Source organism: Vicugna pacos, chromosome 23, assembly GCF_048564905.1.
Source record: "Vicugna pacos chromosome 23, VicPac4, whole genome shotgun sequence".
Classification (NCBI taxonomy): Eukaryota; Metazoa; Chordata; class Mammalia; order Artiodactyla; family Camelidae; genus Vicugna; species Vicugna pacos.
Window position 1 is genome coordinate 24,513,586 of NC_133009.1, and position 13,461 is coordinate 24,527,046.

General features: G+C 42.4%; 1 long non-coding RNA gene across 1 annotated transcript; it reads left to right on the forward strand.

Annotated features, from left to right (window-relative positions):
• Window positions 1–342: 342 nt before the first annotated feature.
• Window positions 343–2,039, forward strand: LOC140688631 (uncharacterized). The gene is made up of 2 exons (XR_012063334.1): window positions 343–540; window positions 1,702–2,039. It is a non-coding gene; the product is annotated as an uncharacterized lncRNA (long non-coding RNA).
• The last annotated feature ends 11,422 nt before the right edge of the window (window positions 2,040–13,461 follow it).

Below are 13,461 nucleotides of genomic sequence, written 5' to 3' on the forward strand. Positions count from 1 at the left end.
CAAATGGAGTCCTAAAGACCAAGGCAGAATGTCAGAACAGGGTCCTTCTTACCACCTATTGTTATGCTGGAGTCTGGAGCCAGATTCTGCAAGTCATTTCTTCAAGGAATGCAAAGGCAAACATGAGATGGTAAGTCAACAGGGTCTAAGTCAAGGGCAGAAGCCAAAATGGCAGTGCTGTGGCTGGAAGGCAGGGACTGGGAGAACAGTGAGACTAGGGTTGGAAGAGAGAGCAGTTAAGAGGTTCAGACATGAAGAGTAGACGACACAGGGCACAGGTGACAGGACTCTCATTTTGAAGGATAATCTCAGCCCCAGCTGCTTTGATGTGAACCAGGAGAGCTGTGGCGAATGTACCAGACGCAGGGAAGGAAGCCACAGCCAGTAGAAGCATTTCATCAATGACTCACCTGACTCCCAGCCCCTGCAGCCTCCCGCCTCTGTCACAGGAGTTCTGTGGGATCCAGGCTCTGAGATCACCTTGGCCGCAGTCAGACAGCATCTCGGGACCCCTCTCTCATCACCTCGGCTCAGTGTGAGGTGAGCCAAGTTGGCCCTTTCTGCTTTGACTTCATTCATTCATTCAACAAACATGTACTGAGAGCCTCTTATTTCCCAGGTGCTGTGCTGGGGTTTGGTGTGACAAAGATTCTAGCCCTAGGAGTAAGGAACTGAGAAGACAGACAAGGAAACCAAAAATCACATTTGTAGGGAGCAATGTGCTTCAATAGTCAGAGGTCAGATAAAGGGCACATGCCAGTAGTTCACAGTACCTGGCTTGTGAGGAGATGACTGCGAGCTGTTCCAGGGTGTTTCCGTGGACCATAAGGGACCATTCAAGGGTTAACCAGGGGAGTGAGGGGTTTAGATTTGGGCTTTGATAGCCCAATAGGGCAGCAGTGTGGAGAATAGTTTGCCCGCAGCCTGTGGCAATACCCAAGCAAGCTTTTGGTAGTCTGGACTAGGTTGGTGATAGCGAGGATGGAGAGGACTGGATGTGTCTCAGAGGGATGTTGGGAGAGTGTCGACTAGCCTGGTGAATGATGGGCCAAGGAAGGTGAAGGAGGTGTGGGGTAAACTACCCTCTGCCATGTTTCTGGCTCGGAGACCTGGTAGGTGGACGTACCAGCTCACTGAGGAGGACAGTGAAGGAGCAGAAGTTGGTTTAGGAGGTGAGGTGATGGGTTCAGTTTGGGGAGAGATGTCGATGGGTTATTGACATCTGTCAGTAGGAGACTGGACATACTAGTGTTACCCAAAAGTACGTGCTCTGTGCACCGTGATGCAAAAGCGAGGCCAGAGAGAAAGTAAATTAATACTTTGCTCGTTTCAAAGAGAGAAAAAAAATTCAGCTGAGCTGAATAGCATGCTTAATAATGTTGTTTATTTGCATTCTGACGCAAGCTGCTTCTCTGAATTTAGACCAGCCACAGTCAGTGTGTGGTCCCTCACTGGTCCACGGACCACATTTTGAAAAGCTTGGGTCAGGAGAGTCTGGGTACAGGTAGAATGTCAGTGTGCAATGCTCTTCTCACTGCCTGGATTGTCCTGCCTCCTTCTTCGCTTCTCAAACTGTCCTCCTCAATACTTAACGGAATTTTTACTTACATTTCCTTTTCATCTCTGAAAGAAAGGTTCCCCCTGACTTTCTAACACTTGCCCTTGTCCTGCTGACCCATTCACCCATCCTCTCTCCTCCAGGACTTGGTGCTGACAACTGCTTTCTTCCTCTCTTGTACCTTCTGCATCTTATTTCAACCAGCAACTCAACTCAGCATCCAAAGTGCCCAAATCCTCCACTGTGAACCATGCAGAGTCCCCTGGTTCTACTGTTATGGAGTCCAAACTCATTCTACTCGCTGCTCGACAAGCCAATAAATCGGGAGACGAGGTGTTGGGGAAAGGAATAACGACTTTATTTGGAAAGCCAGAAGACTGAGAAGATGATAGACTAATGCCCTGGAGAACCATCTTACCCAAGTCAGAGTTCAAGCTCCTTTTATAATAAAAAGGGAGGGGGTGTGGTTGATTGTTGCAAACTGCTTGGTGCCGAATCCTTTGTTCTTGCAGCTGTCCTTGTGGGCCAGGTCATGATGTTCCTGTAAACTTCCAACAGGACAAATGTTATTTTCTATTCTGCAACTTTTTATCTCTTGTGGATGGCAAAGTATTGTACTCTTAAAGGTCAGAGCCTTGAGAATGGGCTCTCTTGAGTATTTCAGGCTGTAGGCAATATTCTTTTACCAAAGGTGCAGAACCACCAAGACTAAGCACAGGAAACAGAGCCCAGGGTTCGAGTCAAAGAAACAGATCTCTTATGGAGTCAGATTTGCTCTTCCCTACAACACTACCACTTCCTCCGTCTGGCTTTTTAGCTCCTCCCTTTCCTTAATCACAGAACTTCCTGAAAGGGGTGGGTCTTTGACACTGTCACCTCCATTGTCCCTTGGCTTCCACCTCCCTGCCTCTCTGCAACCTGCTCCCAGTTGTTATGCCCAAGTCTCTTCTCTGACCTCGACCTACTAAAATTCCCTACAACGTTGGGTGCTTTATCACTCTTTTCTTGAAACTCCCGTTTCTAAGGTCCTCTTTTTCCTGGTCTTCCTGCATTTCTCTGACTGTTTTCCCACAAATTCTTCTCCTTCCACAAGTGCCTTGCATATAGGACCAGTGTATTCTTTCTGGAACTATTATTGAAATTGTATTCCTGGGTAAGCCACTTCAAGTCTGTAAGTTTGGAGCTTTGTACTAGGACACTTGCAATGTCTACTCCAGGAACAGTTTGATTCAAGAAACGTTTATTAAATGCTTTTTACATACAAATCAATTTGGGAAATGTACTCAAGAAGTCTGAATGCCATTTGCAGCAACATGGGTAGACCTAGAGATTCTCATGTTAAGTGAAGTAAGTCAGACAGAGAAAGACAAATATCGTATGATATTACTTATATGTGGAATCTACAAAAAGGATACAAGTGAACTTATTTACAAACCAGAAGTAGACTCACAGACACAGAAAACAAACTATGGTTACCAAAAGGGAAAGGAGGGGATGGAATAGATTAGGAGTTTGGGATTAACGTATACACAGCACTATATATAGGATAGGTAAACAACAAGGACCTACTGGATAGCACAGGGAGCTACATTCAGTATCCTGTAATGATCTGTAATGGAGAAGAATATGAGAAAAAATGTATATGTATAACTGAATCACTTTGCTGTACACTTGAAGCTAATACACCATTGTAAATCAATTATACTTCAATCTAAAAAAAAGCTTGAATGACATTAGGAGTCAAAGGTCGCCTGCCATCTGCAGTGTGACAGCAGCCTAACCAGCTACTGCAAGCAGTCTGTGGAGTGAGGCAGTGCTAGTCAGGGTTCTCCAAGGAAACAGAACCATTAGGATGCGTGGAGATATAAATAAGAGACTTGTTAATTGAATCGGGTGGCGCAGTTACGTGAGCCCCAAAACCCCACCGTCTGCCGTCTGCAAACTGGAGCACCGGGAGGGCCAGTAACTCAGTCTGAGTCCAAAGGCCTGAGAACCAGGGGAGCTGATGGTGTAGCTCCTGGCTCAAGGTCAAAGTCCTAAGGCATAAGTCCCAGAGTCTGAAGGCCAGAAAACCAGGAACTTCTATGTCCAAGGGCAAGAGAAGGGGGAGAGAACTGGCCCTTCTTTCAACGTTTTGTTCTGTTTGGGCCTCCAAGGGATTAGATCATGCACGTTGGTGCAGGTGTCTTCCTTACTGTGATGATTTCAACGCCAGTCCCTCCAGAAACCCCCTCGTAGGCCTCACCCAGAAACAGTGCTTTGCCAGCTGCTTACTTAACACATAAACAGGCAGCAGACAAATAAGCAAACAAGTAAATGTGATCAGCCTCGTTCACGCTCGCTTTTATTTAGCTAGCCCGCAGCTATTCCCTCTGCCCCTACTCTGTGTCAGACATCATGCTAGCTGTACAAATATAACCACTGTTGCTAATCCTCGCAAAACCCTGGAAGGCAGTGTTATGATTCCCATTCCAAAAATTAAACTGAGGCTCCGAACGAGTAAGGTATCTTCACAGAAGGAAAAAAAAAAGAGAGAGAGAGAGAGAGAAGTTGGGATTGTACTTTGTAATCTGTTTATTCATGCACTTTCTGGTTTAATGTCTGTTTTCTCTTCTAAACTGTAAACTCTTTGGAGCAGAGAATATGTTAATTTTGTTCAGTGCTGAATCCCTAGCATCTAAAAGATAAACACAGGGTAGGTTATGGGACTGAGTAACAAATTGATCCAATTAAACACCAGGGCCTCTGGATTCTGAGGCCCGTGCCCTTTGTGCTAAAAGACTTGGTCCTCTGTAAATACTATGTGTGTGTTACAAACGTTTGGGGGGACACAAAAGAGAGTTTGTCTCATTAATGAATTTTTGAGAAGGTTTCCATGTCCTTTTGACCAGGCCTTGCTAGAGAGCATACACTCTGACAGGTAAGCCCAGATGGCCAAGCAGTGTCGGGAGTGAGTTTAGAACGGGTGGGCAGAGGGGTGCAGAGGCCCTCACTACAGCAACAGTTCTAAGGAGCCAAGGAGATGGATTGAGTGCCTGGCAAAAAGTGTCCAGAGAACTAGGAAATTCACTCCCCCCTTGCCAATGCCTCCGGGGCCAGCTCTGGTGATCTGGGGCAGCACCAAGAAAATATAATGCAAGCCACAAATGCAAACAATATATGATCATTTAAAATTTTCTAGTAACTCCATTTAAAAATGGAAGAAGAAAGGGGTAGAAGTAGTTATAATAATGTTTTATTTAGCCCCGTATTTCTAAAATGTTATTTCAACATGTAATCGATACAAACTTATTAATGAGATATTTTGTCCTTTCTTTTTTCCTATTGATTCTTCAAGATCTGGTATGTATTTGACACTTACTACCGGTAGAGGTTCATTCAGACTAGCCACAGCTCAAGGGCTCAAAGCCACGTGTGGGTAGTGGCTACCATATTAGACGGTGTGGGTCTAGATATGCAAAGTGTGGTTTGTGGACCAGCTGCATCAGAGTCCCCGGAAAGCACGTCAGGAAATGCAGAATCTCCAGTCCCACCCCTGACCTACTGAATCAGAATCAGAAGTTTAACCAGACACCCTGGTGATCTGTGTGTACGAATCTGGTCTAGGGAACAGGCAGGGAACTTCCAGTCTGCTAGAAACTGAGAGGTGTAGTTCATGGTCGAGCACTTCACACATTCCTGAGAAAGAGCCAGGGAAACTGAAAACATTAGGCAGCTGCAAAAATAGAGTACATTTTTGTGTCCAATGCGGTTTTGTGAACCGTGACCTCTTCATTTTGCAAAATCCACTCCGTAGGCCCTTATGCTGAGATCTTGTAAGAATTCATCGGTATGTCAATTAACTTGGGAAAGCAAAAGCAACAAGGAATAAATATCTGCAACAAGATGTCAGCATTAATTTGGGGATTTAAAATCGCTTTCTCAATACATGCTAGAAAATTGGGAAAGCAATCTGTACTTACTGTGGAAACTCCTGATGGGCTCAAAAATTTGGGATGTTTAGATAAAAATTAAATATGCATTTGGGGGGAAAGCAGAAATATTCATAACTTTCTTCCTTCAGGCTAAATGGACACACATCAGAGGCTCAGAAGCATATCTCAGATTTATTTTTATCTTTCCGATTCCTAGATGTCTTTAGAATCCCAAAGCCAGAGCTTCACTGGGTTTTTGTTTTTTTTAACTTTCTCCTAATAAATTATAGTTGGGGGAAGGGGCAAGATTTGTTTTCCTTATTAATTAATAATCATAACTTAGGTTTTCCTATTAAATTTTTTTCTATCCCAGATTTATTAAGTGTATTGTCATCACCTTTTCAGAGTAGTTTTAAACTCTTGGAAATGAAGGCACTCAAGGATGGAGAGGCACTCAGTTCAGTGTGTCTTTAGTAATACAGGACAGGCATGGAGAGTTGTTGGCACTTGATACAATGCTCATCTCCCAGACTTTGGTTTACTTTGTCCACAAAGGGGAAGAAGGATGTATTAGTAAGAGTTCTCCAGAGAAACAGAACCAATAGGATGTGTGTGTATACACATACACACACATACACACACACACAGGGAGAGGGACAGATGGGGGGAGAAAAAGAGAGCACTTTTAAGAAATTGGCTCATGTGAGTATAGAGGCTGGCAAGTCTGAAATCTGTAGGATGGGCCAGTATGCTGAAGACCTAAGAAGGGCTAAGGTTGTCATTGAAATCCAAAGGCCATTTGCTGATAGAATTTTTTCTCACTTAGGGGAGATTAGTCTTTGGTCTACTGAGGCGTTCAACTGATTGGGTGAGGCCCACCTATATTATGGCGGGCAGTCTGCTTTGTTCAAAATCCACTGATTTAAACATTGGCCTTATTTCAAAAAACACACTCCCAAAAATATCTAGAATAATGTTTGACCAGCTCTCTGGGCACTGTGGCCCAGCTAAGCTGACACTTGAAATTAACTATCTCAGATGGAGATCACAGCAGCTTGGAAACACATAGGGAAAGCTCTGCCTCCTCCTGAGAGAGAGGCACAGTCTGTTCCTCCTACTGTGAAATCAGAGAAACGTGTCTTTGGGGTTCTCATAGGTTTGACTAGAGCCTCTGGGCCCACACTTGGACTCACTCAGCTTCCCCAAGGGTCAGTACTAGCTCTTTTCATACTTGAGGCCCCCTGGCCTGGCACAGAAGCAGTCAGTTAGTATCTGGCCCAGAGACATCAAGATGGGAAGCCCTACTGCTTCCTTCTCATCCCAGGAGTGTGAGCGCAGCCTCTGCTGGGGACAGCTGGACTGAGCTTCAGTGCTACCTCATTTGTTGGCTGCAAATTTTCAACAACTCCTTTCTGGGGCCAGATTCTGTTCTAGTCTATTTAGCTCATGAAAACAAAAATGTCTGGTATTGGCAGCATTTCCTCTACTTGACCAGGCCTTGCCCTTTCTCTGCCCAAGCATACCTTTCCCAACCTTTTTATCGAAAATACAAGGGACTAGTTTAAAAACAAAGCAAAAAAAAGAAAGAAAGAAAGAAAGAAAGAAAGAAAGAAAGAAAGAAAGAAAGAAAGAAAGAAAGAAAGAAAGAAGGAAGGAAGGAAGGAAGGAAGGAAGGAAGGAAGGAAGGAAGGAAGGAAGGAAGGAAGGAAGGAAGGGAAAGAAAGAAAGAAAGAAAGAAAGAAAGAAAGAAAGAAAGAAAGAAAGAAAGAAAGAAAGAAAGAAAGAAAGAAAGAAAGAAAGAAAGAAAAAGAAAGAAAGAAAGAAAGAAAGAAAGAAAGAAAGAAAGAAAGAAAGAAAGAAAGAAAGAAAGAAAGAAAGTCTCCCTCTCAGTCTTCCTTTTTCCTGCCTTCCTTCCTTCTTTTGATTCTCCTTTCTTCCTTCTACAAATCATCTCGATGACTGGAAGGTGGGAAGTGGGAAAGGAAAAGTTTGACCTTTAGGGGATGCAGTCACAAATTCTAGATAAGCTAGAAGAAAACACCGGTTCAATATGCTGGCTGATCTCAATGAGTGAATAACTAAGTCTCTAATTTATCTAGTTCATACTCTGGAAAACTCACATAACACATGGGACCCTGCATTGAAAGGAGAATCAGAATTTATTGTCATTTCTGTTCCATGCAGAATATACAGAAATCCCCTCATTGGACGGGTTGCTGTCATGAATCCAACCTAAAGTTCAGATTAGTAGTTTATCAAGGGGCAAGAGTTTTCCTAGTTCCTAGGAACAGGGATTGCAAACTGAAGCATGAAAGAGTTCCCTGTGAATGATATATTTTAGTGTGATTCTATAGAAAGGGGAGATAGTTGTTCACTTACTCAAACATGCCACATCCCAGGTCAGTCTGTGCATTGGCAGATGAATAAAACACAGTCCAACACTTCATTTGGTTATGTTCTGGTCCAATCTATTTATCCTAATTCTAAAGTTTTGTGAGCTGGAGGTTTAGGGCATCCATTCTCCCTTCTCTAAGATTCCAACTTGAGCTAAAAATGCCATCAATTCCAATAGCAATTTTTCTCTTACCTAATTGAATATGTTGAAGTGACTTCACCTGACCTGACTTGAATTCACTTGAGCACCTACTACCGGTACTGCGGACTCAGTACTCAGCACACAGTGAATACTTCAGCTCACCCAGGAAGGGACTCATCCGCCACATTTGTACATTCTTGGCACTTGCAGGCCATGAGTGCAATTCTAAAGTGGTGGGTTTATTCACCACATAAATTGGGATAATACTGAACACTCCATCTAGGTAGGAAGTCTCAGGGGACACAGGCCACCTTCAGAGAACACTAGAAGCAGGACTTCTCGGGTCCTCTCCAAGCACATCATCCAACTCCTAGGAACATGAGAAACTTGTTGACTTTCACTTACAGGTCTTGATGAAATGCCTCTTTCTGGATAAAAGCTATTTATTGGCATCAGTCATATGCTAGACAATAAACACTGGCCAAGTCCTCTGTCAGGGAGATGAGCACAATGAAATAGATGCCTTTGAGTGCTGGAAAAGGGAAGATGTTGAAAGGGAAAAGGAAGATACTTTCATTCTGCTCAAACTCAGTGAAAAATATGGGGACATTTTCCTAAGCATGGAAGATGCTCCTAATGTACAGAGTGCTGGCAAACACAGCAATGCAAGTATTGGGTGGGTCATCATCTGATGGATTATAATGAGCAAGATACTGACATTCTCATAGATACTAGGGGAAAAGAAGAAATTGGAGTTAAACGGTAAATGGAAGACCATGGTAACAAATAAATAAGTCATGGGTAAACAATGGGGATCCCCACAGATAGACAGTTGATTCATATCTGCATGAATAATTCAGAAGAGGATTGAATTTATGGACTTCAGGTGTCCCTAAACTTCCAGCTATCAGAGAAGACCAAATCAGTAGCCGGAAAAGTGTCAGATGAGCCAGAGTGCACATTTGGAAAAAAACCAACAATTCAAGGGTATGTATAAGAAGAATGCTAGTTATTCATCAATTCATTCATTCATTCGCTGACTCATTCGTTCATTCAACAGAAACATACTGAGCTCCTGTGCCAGGTGGTAGTGAGGGAATGGCACCCAAGATGTGGTTGGCAAGAGAGGTGTCACAGGCCCTTCCTTGAACCTGCCAGTTGAGCCTGCAGCAAAATCCAAACACTGACAAAGTTTAGAGCACTATTTGGGAGGATTCTGGAAACAAAGGGGAAGTGTATTCTTTTTATGGCTGAGTAATATTCCATTTTATAAATATACCACAACTTCTTTATCCAGTCCTCTGTCGATGGACATTTAGTTGCTTACATGTCTTGGATATTGTATGTAGTGCTGCTATGAACATGGGGGTGCATATATCTTTTAGATTCAGAGTTCCCTCCAGATACATGTCCAGGAGTGGGATTGCTGGATCATTTGGTAAGTCTGTTTTTAGTTTTTTGAGGAAATACTGATGGACCTGGAGATCATCATTCTAAGTGAAGTAAGCCAGAAAGAGAAAGAAAAATACCATATGATATCACTCATATGTGGAACCTAAAAAAAGAGAAAAGAAGACACTAACGAACTCATCTATAAAACAGAAACAGGCTCACAGACGTAGTCAGCAACCTTATGGTTCCTGGGCAAAAGAGGGTGAGAAGGGATAAATTTGGGAGTTCAAGATTTGCAAATATTAACTAATATATAAAAATAGATAAAAAACAAATTTCTTCTGTATAACACAGGGAACTATATTCAATATCTTGAAATAACCTTTAATGAAAAAGAATATGAAAATGAATATATGTATGTATATATATGAATGGGGCATTATGCTGAATACCAGAAATTGACACATTGTATCTGACTGCATTTCAACTTAAGAAAATACTCAAAGGAAACTTTGAAAAAAATTAAAAAAAAACAAAACAAAACAATACAACAAAGTGGAAGTTTGATTCGGTCCCAAACAAGGAGGATGCGGTCATGAGAGAAACCACAGGAGGACATAACAGACGTTCGGGAGAAAGTAGAGGAAAAAACAGCAAATTCTTCTGAAGAGGCAATTAGAAACATCCTGGAAGCCTGGAGGCTGAGGGGGATATGATAGAAGTTTATAAAATCACAAAGACCGTGAATTAAATAACACATAATGTTTAAAAGCAGATGCTCTGGTGCCGGATTGTCTGGGTTCCAATGTTGTCTCTGCTGCTTTCCAGCTGTGTGACTTGGGGCAGATTACTTAATCCGTCTGCATTTCTGTTTCCTCATCTTTGAATTAAGACCAAAAAATAAAGTACCTACTTATGGCATCAAAGCGGATGGGAAGACTGAAATGAGTTAATACACTGCGTGGCTTTCCACAGCGCTTGGCACCAAGCAAAACACTGACAAATGCTATCTGTGGTCACTTTTTCCCCCCAAGTGCTGAATCTTTAGAATCAATTCAGTCAATGTTTAATTGTAAAGGAAAGAAGGCACATTACGGCACACTTGGTCATCTAAAGGGAACTTGTAATATCCAGAAGCAGTGGGTCTTAACCTACTAGGAGATGCTGAGAAGGTTAGATTAGTTATTTCCTGCTAGACCTGAAACGAGTCCTAAGGGGGCACAGGAATGCTTGGGGTGCACGTTTACTTATCTTTGCACCCCGCAACATACACAACACAGTCTGATGCAGCCTCCTGGGGCTGAGTGAGTGTGGGTCTGCAGGCGTTTCCTAATGAGAAAATGATTGCTCAGCTTGGCAAAGGGGAAAGTGTCAAGGCTTTGATGTAGCAACACGTAATAACAATAATAGACCATCCACTGCAAAGCAGAGCATTGCTGGAGACCTAGGGCCAGAGAGCGCACTTTTGTTTGTTGTTTCCATAAGGAAAGAAGTTGGTGTAAGGAGCCACACACTTGGGCCTAGCCACAATTCTCTTTTGACAAAAGCGTTTGTGAGGCCGTAAATGGGGGTGGGGGGTTGGGGGGAGTTGAGTGGAGGGGAAGGAAAAACTAACTGCCTGGAAAGGGGATCTCTCACTGCAGCTGAGACAGAGAGCTGCTTAATTCCCCCATGCCAACTGGTCAGTCATCTCCGCTACTGCCAGGCTGGATTTTGAAATGAGGGCTGAGGTCAAGTCTTGAGCTCAAGCATGGTATTGACCATGCCCTCTCCATTCTCTGGGCCTCAGATTGGTTTCAGGTAAAAGGATGGACCAGGTTTAAAAAAAAATAGAACAAATAAAACAACCAGGATGTTTTCTTCAAATGAAATCTTACTTCGGAGTTTCAGGAATAAACTATACACACCTCAAGTGTGTGTGGCACCGGGGGTGGGGCTCAGGGCTCCATCAGCCACTGCTGCTCCCTCTTCAATCACCCCTACTTGCATTGCATTCCCCTCCTCTGGCTCATCCTAACACAGTTTGAAAACCACTGGCCTAGATAAACTCTGAAGTCCCCTCTGGGTCTAACATTCTGTGGTTTTTGTGCCTTTGGCACCAAAGTGACCTCAAATCAAACGAGTAATTATAGGCTCTCGAAGAGCACTGTCCAGTGGAAATATGTAAACTGCCTAAGTTACGGAAAATTTTCTAACATAGTCTAAGAATAAATAAAAAGAAATAGGTAAAATTAATTTCATTCACATATTTTATTTCATCCAACATACCGAAAGTATAAATAATTCAATAGGCAATCGATACAAAAGTATCTAAGATAGCTTACATTTTTATATAAAGTTTTCAAAACCCAGCGTGTGTTTTAAACTTCCAGCACATTCCAATTCAGATCTGCCACATGTCAAGTATTCAGTCATCACAGGTAAGGGGCTACCACACCGCAACACACACGCACAGAACCTTAAATGCCTCAGAGCCTTTTCCTGAGTCACAAGTGCCCCCTACCCATGAATTGAAAGGAAAAGACCTGCAGGCCTCCTGCATTCAGACTCATGACAGTGAGACACGTGGATGGTCCTGTCTGTTTCCATCAACCCACAAGCACTGCAGGGGCCCCATCTTTCAGAGGATCCTTTTCATCAGCCTCTCAAGGTCTGGAGGTGTCACAGGATGTCTCAACAGTCCGGCTTCAGTGACCTCGACTGCTCGATCCCTCACTTTTCTATCCCTCAGTTCACTCCCCACTTCTTGCTGCTTTAATATCACTTTATCCTGCAATTTTTTATTTCTAAATGTTCTCTAAGCCTTTCTCTGCCTTACTTCCAGTACCCCCAGGAATCCACTTTGACCCTGAGTATTATTCCCAAAATCTGGCTCTTACCTAGTCCCTACCCTCTGCCATTACCTCACACATTTAACCATTTGGGTGCACACACAGTCATTTAATATGTTTGTTCAGGCTTAATTATATTATGTCTCTCATGTTGGCTTAAGATATCTTCACCTTTTTGCTTTAACACACAGTGCTTTGCACTGAAAGGAACAATCAGTATTTTTCTTGTGCTGTTTGTTTGTAGGAACAAAGAAATGGCTCGGTACAATTACGTTAGGACTCTCAAGTACAGTAAAGAGGCATCACTGTTTCTTTGGGACTGAAACTGAACATTAAGGCTTTGCTGGTTATTTGTATCCAGATCAGTTTCATGATCATTGGCTGGCTGATAGTGCTAATTTTAATCTAAGGGTAGTACTTCAGATAGTATTTCCACATTTGTGACTCAGAAAAATGGAACAAAATCACCCCTTTTTGTACAAAAGAAGCCTAGAAGAGTAGTGATTAAAAAATAATCCATCTGTAACCTGTTTCTTTTACCACTATAATTTGAATTTAAACTATACATTTAGATATGCTTAATTTAAAAAATAATTACATCTTTGCATATGTTAATAACATGTTTATTCCATGTTTCAGTCTTGATAAATGATGAGGGATTTTGCCATCTTTCCCAATTTTTCAGCCTGGATGGCTTAGATTTTTAGTCAATTAATTATAATAATCCACTAGTTTGAAACTATAATAAAATAATCATCTCATTAAATGAGTTACAATTCTTTTTGTAGTTAGTTTCCTCTTTTGGGCCTTGTAGAGAAGGCTGTTAACTATTCTGCAATTGTATAAATTCTTACTTTGTTTGGGCTTAGATACTGAGGCATTAGCAATGAGTTCATAATTTATAGATCTTCAGTACCTTTAAATACAGGCACCCCATTTCCTGAAGCAAAGACACTGCTTCCTTTACCGAATGCTTTTTATGAGCAGAGAATCCTTTCTTCCCCCACCCTGAGTTCTTGCACCAGAACTTTTTACTTTTTCTCCTGAGCTGGGATATTACTATTTTACAGCATGAATACATAAAGTCAGTGCCTTTGGATGAGCAGATACAACAGATGAGGGTCAGAATCAAGACATATCCAGAGCTCTCCAACCTCGAGTCAGTGAATGTTTCTCAATAATTATCTATGGTTAGGAAAAGGCAAGCTATTAAAGCTCCAGGGTTGACCC